Source organism: Phaenicophaeus curvirostris, chromosome 11, assembly GCF_032191515.1.
Source record: "Phaenicophaeus curvirostris isolate KB17595 chromosome 11, BPBGC_Pcur_1.0, whole genome shotgun sequence".
Lineage (NCBI taxonomy): Eukaryota > Metazoa > Chordata > Aves > Cuculiformes > Cuculidae > Phaenicophaeus > Phaenicophaeus curvirostris.
In genome coordinates this window covers 18,094,269-18,102,288 of record NC_091402.1, presented here as the reverse complement: position 1 = coordinate 18,102,288, position 8,020 = coordinate 18,094,269, and positions in this window count along the sequence as shown.

The following is an 8,020-nucleotide window of genomic DNA, read 5'->3' as shown; positions in this document are numbered from 1 at the left end:
CCTGCAGCTTTAGTTTCATATTCCTGGGCTGTTGCTATCAAGTTCTCCTGATCAAAGTCTGATGTCTTGGCTGTGCTCTTTTGAAGACTGTTTTTTTTTACCTTTGCTCTTACAACAGGAGTTTGTGGTTGCGTTTTTTTGTTTTGACTTCCGAAGTGTTGAAGTACAAACAGATATCAGTATAAAACGGGGTTTTTTTACATCTTGCAGTCACCTCACCATTTTATGTCTGCACGTGGGGGATTTCTCCATGAAATAGGTTTGTTGATCATTAACTTGCCATTTATTGCTGCTTCTTGAGTCTCCAGTGCTGGGGGCAGCTGCCACAGGCCCCCAGGCTGCTCCTAGTGCTGCTGGTAAAAAGCCTTGGGGGAGATGGGACCGTTCATTCTTGGCACTTGGAATTGCCAAATCCTTTGGGCAGCAGTGAGTCCTTCCCGCTGCTGTCCCCTGATGCCGTAGGTGTGAGTCAGAGTGACAGACACAGGAGAGGGGCCGTGGCTGCAACGTGCTGTTTCCTTTTCAGTTCTCCTGCTTAGGATGCGCTGCCCTCTGCTAATGAGCTCATGACGAGCCTCTTGGCAGGCCCTGTGGCCGCTATCACTGGTGCTGCGTATGAATAAGCCTCCCTGTGCAGATTCATCTGAAACGCGGTTTGACTTTGTAGTCTGAAATTAGCAGGGATAAAGCCCTCTAATATACTTGTGTTACGTAGGAACTCTGGAGGGAATTCATAAAATCCGATGAGAACAATCGCATTTGCTCTGATGCAAGCTGCCTCCAGAACAAGTCCTCTTTGTTTTGCTGCCTGCACGCAGGGCCCTGGGTGCAGGCAGGGAGCTGCCTTCTCGGCATCGCTGCCAGCGGTGGGAGCTTGGGTCTAGACCATCTCAGACCTGGAGCACTCGAGGTGCGTGTGAAGTGATACCAGGTGGAACCTCAGGTGGAACTGGTGCTGCTGTAGGAAAGCAGAGGAACAGACCTGGCCCCTCCCTCTGTGCTGCTCAAATCCTTGTGCCAATATTGTCTGAGGATTAGCAGAGCCTGTGCCAGCGCTGCAAAACAACAACAAGGTGCTTGGGAGCTTCCTGGGCCTGCAGCAGTGGGTGGGGGAGGGAGGCACGGAGAAGACCTTTTTTATTAGTTGTTTTAAAAGCTGAAAGAGAAAAATATCAGGAGGAAAAATCTCCCTCGCTCGCATATTGACCTAAACTGCTGGCATCCTGGCCCAGGCCCTGTCCTGAAGGGTTAAAGAGGGGGCAACCCAGCTGGCAGGTCCCTCTGAATGACATATTATCTTGCAAAGTTCAAGAGCTGGTCTGTTTTCCTTCCGTGCTGTTCTGCACAAATCCCTCTGAGCAGTTCCTTGTGTTTGTGGGAAGGCGATTGCGTAACCGCCGGCCTGGGACACGCTGGGGTGGGAGTGGGGCTCCCTGCGCCTGGGCTTCTCTGGGGACAGGAATGGGATGAGGAGGGAACAGGTCTGGGGATGAGGGAACGGGTCTGGGGAGGGCGTTTGTGGTTGCTGAGGGGCGGTTGGCTTGTTTGCCCGTTGGGGCACGGTAAGGGATGGAGCAGGGGAATAACGGTGGGGCAGCAGCTGGGCTGGGGAAGAGGCTGGAGGGCTTTTCTGTTCCTGTTTTTCCTCTCTAGGTGCTGTCCTTGGAGGCATATGATCAGGAGAAGTCCCATCAGTGAGGGCTGGTGACAAAGCAGCCTGGCTTCGTGCCCCTGTGAGAGAGAACCTCCAGCAGGCTCTGGAGCGAGCGTGCCATGGGAACTGGTGCTTCTGCCTCTGCAGAAAGTGCTTTCCCTCTGGAGACGAGCCCTGTCCTTGCTGCATGTGCTGCGAGTGTGACTCCCCGCAGCCCTGGTCCTGCCTGGGCAGCAGGAGCTCCTGCAGGAGCATTGGGAAGGGGCAGCCTCTGCCCTGGCAGGGACACCCTGCTCTGCTGTCCTCGGCTCCAAGGACGATGCTGAGCTCACGTCCCTGTTCCTTGAGGCTCCTTTGTGTCTGGTCTCCTCCCTGGCTGCTTCCTGATGCTCGGAGAGGACCCACCTTTTCCTGCCAGCCCAGCCCCAGCAAGGCCATCGCCCTAGGTGGCTGCAATGTGCAGGGCTTGACCTCACACCGGTGGCTTCCCAGGTCGTGGGGGATCAGCCGCGCGTGGTCCAGCCTGGCCGAGCCCTGGTCCCCAGGTGCCTGCAGCCCCGGGTGGTGGTGTACGGGCTCACGGGGAGCTCGCCTTACAGAAATAGGTCACTTCTAGCCCAAAACCGGGGTAGCTGCCGGGAATCGCCGTGGGTCAGCTGGCCAGAGATGAAACGCATTCCTCCAGCCGGTGCCAGCTTCTCTGGGGAACTGAGCTCTGCTTTGCTGGGGAGACCGGAGAGGGGCTGAGCAGGGTCTGCGGACATGCCAGGGCCTTTTGGCAAGTGGAATCCCTGGCTCTGGGGTTGGGCAGGGCAGAAGCAAGAAGGGATAAGGACAGCCCGTGGTGGCCCAGGAGGAGAGGACACCTCTGTTCCTGTGCTGTCCCCTCTGCTGCTGCCTTCTGAGCAGCTGCTGGGCTGCTTCTCCCAAGCTCAATCCCTGACAGCAGGGAAGGACACATAAATGGCTTTTATGGAGCAAGAGCAAAATCCATACTCATAGACAGACAGCAGCCTGGTGTCACTGTGACCCCTGCCCGAGGGCGAGCGGTGCACCCTGCTCACCCCATGGCCCCAAGGTGAGAAGTGCCTGGGCCTCAGCGAGACAGAGGGCACATTCCACCATCCTAAGCCTTGCTGGGGACGTGGTAGCTCCCCGTTCGTTGGGGTGGAGGGACCCTCTAACCTTGCAGCTCTGTGATGCCCTAGGGCCAGCGGGCACCGTGTGCAGCCGAGCCACCATTTCTATAGGTGATGGGGTCAAGTTTGTGTGACTGGACACTGATAAAACCGATTTTAAGCTGTTTCTGTGGTGCTGGTGGTGCATGTTTGTCCTGTGGATCCAGGTGCCGAGGGTTCCATGCAGCCACTTGGCCAGTGCAGCCTGGAGCCAGGCAGGGCCGAGGGGACTGGGAATGGCTTGTGTCCCAGGCTGGGAGCTGCCAGGGGCGAAGCCGCCTTCCTTGAATTGTATGGAAATTAGGATTGGATAAAGGGCCTCTCCCAGCCAATTCTTGCCTGGCCTGTGGTCACAGCCTGCTGCTCAGCCGCCTGTGTGAGGGCGAGGGAAGCAGGGGACGCCTCAGTCCTGCAGAGCTGCTGCACCCCAGCCAACATCTCAGTTTGCAGCTCAGCCCCAGCTGACATGTAGTGAGGAAAGAACATGAGAAAGGTGATGCTGGGCAATGCGGTGTTGGTTTCATTAGAGATATGAACCCAAGAATGTGTCTCCTTTGCCCTGGCAGCCCTGTGGTGGGAAGGACAGTACGGGGAGCCCAGGGTGCGATGCCGCACGTTGCGGTGCACCCTGCGCTCTCAGTACTGAGCACCTTATCCTGAGTCCCTCCCTCTCTTCTCTCACCATGCAAATGCTTTCTGCGTGCGCTCAGGTTTTACACCACAGGCAAGGGGAGGCGAGGAGCCTGGGTGCTGAGCTGGTGGCAGAAAAAGCTTTCTTGCCCCAAACCGGCTGTTCCCGTAGTGCGGTGTTACAGCCTCCAGAGCTGCCCCGGCGGGGAACAGCCAGGAAGGGGCCGTGCAGGCAGGCAGAGTGCATGGGCTGGCAAGGGGCTCATCAGGTCAGGATTGAAGCAGAGAGCTTGACGAAGAACAGGTCACCACTGCACGAAGCCAAAGAGCTTGTTTTCTCCAAGCAGAGCCGGAGAGCTTGCAGCCTGCCACACCTCAGTCCTTCCCGCAGCATCCCCCTCGTCCCCCCACCGCCATCCCTCAACTCTCCCGACCTTCTGTCTTCTTCATTTCCAGGAAACGCAGCTGTTGGCAGTGGCCGTTCCTTCCTCCCGGCCGCAGGAGGGGCCTGGGCTCCTGCCAGCCCTGCTACGAGCTTCGAGCTTCGTGCAGGACGGGTTGCGCAAGGAGCCCTGCGGATGCCCCAACCCTGAGGGCAGGCGGAGCGGAGAGGGTCCCAGAGCCACCCGCTGCCCCAGTGGCTCCTCCGCAGATCAGGCTCCACGTGGGATCAATGGGCTGCTGGCAGAGCAGCTCCTTGCTGGCGTTTTCAGCGTGGAGCATCGTGTCCCCAGCAAGAGGCAGACGCATGGGACGCGCCTGCCTGGCAGGGTGCCCTTCGCTCTGCTGGCGGGCAGCGCTGGGCTTGGGGCTTCTCCCAGCAGGGAGCAGATGCAGTCAGGGGGGTGAAATCCCCTGTGAATGATGCCGGGGCACGCACTGGGCAGGCTGGATGCGGGATTGCGCCGCTGGCTGCCAGTCACTCAGCTTGCTCAGGGCCGTGCCCAAACCTGTCCCTGCCTCCTGCGTGCGAGCCCAGCTCCACATCTCGCTCAGGAGCAGGGGCACGCGTGTGTCCTGAGTGCCATGGCTGGGGCTGAGCCAGCCCTGTGCCTCTCATTGCTCGTCCTCCTGCTCCTCTGGTCCGCGGCAGCTCTCCCACCCGCAAACCTCCTTCCCAAGGGAGGTGGCCTGACCAGCTTCCAGCAGGGCTGTGGGAGCTGCCAGCAGCTTCCTTGGAGCAGGTGAGGGCACGAGGCACAGCTTGTGGAGGGGCTGGGGCTGATCCACACTGGCGGTTGTGCCCTGAGATTGCAGGAGCCAAGCAGGACGGCACCAGCCCACCTCCCCACATGGCCCTGCTGTGCTCAGTTGGGTGGCAAGGCTGATGCTGGCAGGAGAGATCTCGAGGAATCCACTCAAGGTGTGTGTTTGCCCCATCTACAGTCTTTTAGTGAGGTTTTCCAGGAGGGAGGGCTGCCAGGACATCAGGAAACATGCCCAAGAGACATCCCTGTGCCTCCCAGTCCCACTCATGGACACCCCTGCACCCCACAGGACATAGAATCATAGAGTCATCAGGATGGAAAAGACCCACCGGGTCATCAAGTCCAACCATTGCTATCAAACACTAAACCATGTCCCTCAGCACCTCGTCCACCCGTGCCTTAAACCCCTCCAGGGAAGGTGACTCAACCCCCTCCCTGGGCAGCCTCTGCCAGTGCCCAATGACCCTTTCCATGAAAGATTTTTTCCTAATGTTCAGCCTGAACCTCCCCTGGCAGAGCTTGAGGCCATTCCCTCTCGTCCTGTCCCCTGTCACTTGGGAGAAGAGCCCAGCTCCCTCCTCTCCACAACCTCCTCTCAGGTAGTTGTAGAGAGCAATGAGGTCTCCCCTCAGCCTCCTCTTCTCCAGGCTGAACACCCCCAGCTCTCTCAGCCGCTCCTCTTGTTCTCCAGCCCCTTCCCCAGCTTTGTTGCTCTTCTCTGGACTCGCTCCAGAGCCTCAACATCCTTCTTGTGGTGAGGGGCCCAGAACTGAACACAGGATTCGAGGAGCGGCCTCACCAGTGCCGAGTACAGAGGGAGAAGAACCTCCCTGGACCTGCTGGTCACGCCGTTTCTGATACAAGCTGGTGGCATTGTCCCCAGAACCGTGAGCCCAAAGTTCCTGCAGCACCTCCCACCCCGGATAACTTTTCACCCAGAAACAGCTGGTGGGAGGACAATAATATTTGGATACCTAAAAGTAGAACGATTGATCCTGTTGCTGTTTTGCAATGTGTTGACAACCAGGCAGTACGGAATTGTATAAGTGTACGTGGAGCTGGCAAGTTTGTGTTTCAATCATATGAACGCTGTTGTGTAACGCTTCCCAGAGGAAAGTGGGGGTGTGGGGGCTTTGGCAGAGCCTGTCGTGCACGCACCAAGCCCTCCAAGGGCTTACGGTTATCCCGGTCCCCGTGTCTCTGAGGACAAGGGATGTAAGTCTTGTTATCTGAGGTCTCGAGGACAACTTCAAAAGTTGCTCACAAGCGGGATCCTTGCTTTCTACCCCTCCTTGCCCAAACTAAATCACTTGGTGCTTGCAATTCGGAGCCGATTCCTCGGCAGCAGGAATCCAAGGTGGGTTCCCAGCACCCTTGGAGGCTCTTTGCCCCCTGTGCATCCGATTTCCCCCACGAGAGCTCCTGCAAACCCTTCTGTGCTCAGGTGCATCGCACCTGAGCACAGAAGGGTTTGCAGGAGCTCTCGTGGGAGAAATCGAAGCCCCTTCCCAGCTGCAGGCTGGCTGGGACTCACCTGGAGCAGGGACCTCGAGGTAGGGCAAACGCGGAGCCTGAAGCAGGGCAGGCTGCGGTGCCGCAGGCAGGGGGGATCCTGGCCCCATGGGATCCAGGTAACACCAAGAGGAATAACCCCATGAGTGGGAAGGTTTGTGCTCCCTGGCTGCCTGCCCCTTGCCCACCTGGGCAGCTGGAAAGGACCGTGACCAGGTGTGAAGCTCTGACCCCAGAAGGCTCCCGGAGGATTCAGCCCCAGTTGCATCTTGCAGGTCCCATTCAAAGCACCTCATCGCCTTCCAAGCCCCAGTGAGCCTGGCTTCAGCTCACCGCAGGGGTGCCAAGGCAGCCGCTCGGGTCCATCCTCCATCCTCACCTCAGTTACCAGGCTCAGCCAGAATTAACCTCACCTGCAGTGCTGGGAACAGGGGGCTGGGGGACCCGCTCTGGGAGCAGGCAGGGGGTCGTGGCAGCTGCAAGTCTGGCTTTTATTGCAGAACCGCTGGCTGGATTTGATTGCTGGTTGTTTCTGGAGGAATTAAACTCCCCTGCTGCTTGGAGTGGGTGGACTGTGGGCTGCTCCATCTCTACATCCCTCTATTCCAGCATCCCAGCAGGATGGCAGGGTGGGTGAGGGGTGTCTCTGTGGTGGGCTTGGCTGGAGGAACACTTGTGCTGGTCCTGCTGGGGTGCTGGAGCCACCTTGCTGTTGTCAGCACCATGCTGGGCCCTCAGGACTGGCTTTGTCAGGTAGAAAATTCCTCTTGTCCCTCGGAGAAAGCCTTGGTTGGAGAAGAGGGAAGGCAGCGATGCCCTGCAGGGCTGCCACCCGCCTCCCCAGGGCAGCAGGAGGGACTCAGACCCCAACAAGTGCAGCAGGACCCCGGGGGAGCTCCTGATGTCTTAGTGGGGAGGGAACAGAGGTGTTGGGCTGCTTGGGGTTGTTCTCAAATGGGACGTCGAGGCATAAAGATCCGCAAGGCCAGGGGTGGCTGTGTCCTCTCTGGGAGTGGCTGGCACGACGGGCAGTGCACCCGTGTCCCCGCGGCCACACGCCAGGTCACCGTGCCCGCGGCAGCGTGGGGCAGACACCCTGGCCGAGCCCCGTTTCCATGCCGGGGGCGGCACGGCATTCCCGTTCTCCGTAGGCTGGTGGGACGTCACCGGCCGTGTGTGCGGAGCAGAGCTTGGTGCCCGGGGTGGGGGCTGCTGGCACACGGGGACCTTGGGGTTCGATGGCCTCGGGGGCTGCAGCGTGGGACCCTGGGGGAGAGGGGCAGCCAGCCGGGCTGGGGGCAGCTTGGGCTGGGGACACGGGGAGGCGGTGGCCCCGGCAAAGTCGCGATGGGGCACGACACCGGCACACGCACAGCCCGGCACTGGGGCGGTGCTGACGGGCAAAGCCACCAGTCCTGGGGTCCGTGCCGGGGTGTATTTGGGGTCCGTGCCGGGATCTATCTTGCGGTCCACCTCAGGGTCCATCCTAGGGTCTGTCCTGATGTCCATCCCACAGTCAGTCCTGGGCTTCATCCCAAGGTCTGTTTTGGGTCCATCCTGGGATCAGTCTTCAGGTCCACCTCGGGGTCTACTCTGAGGTCTGTTTGGTGTCCACCTCAGGGTCCATCCTGGGGTCTGTTATGGAGTCCATACCAGGGTCTATTTGGAGTCCATCCCAGGATCTATCTTGAGGGTCCACCTCAGGGTCCATCCCGGAGTGTGTCCTGGGGTCCATCCCAAGGTGTATTTGGGGTCCATCCCAGAGTCTATCCCAGGGTCCATCCTAAGGTCCATCCCGGGGTCCATCCCGGGGTATATTTGGGGTCCATCCCGGAGTC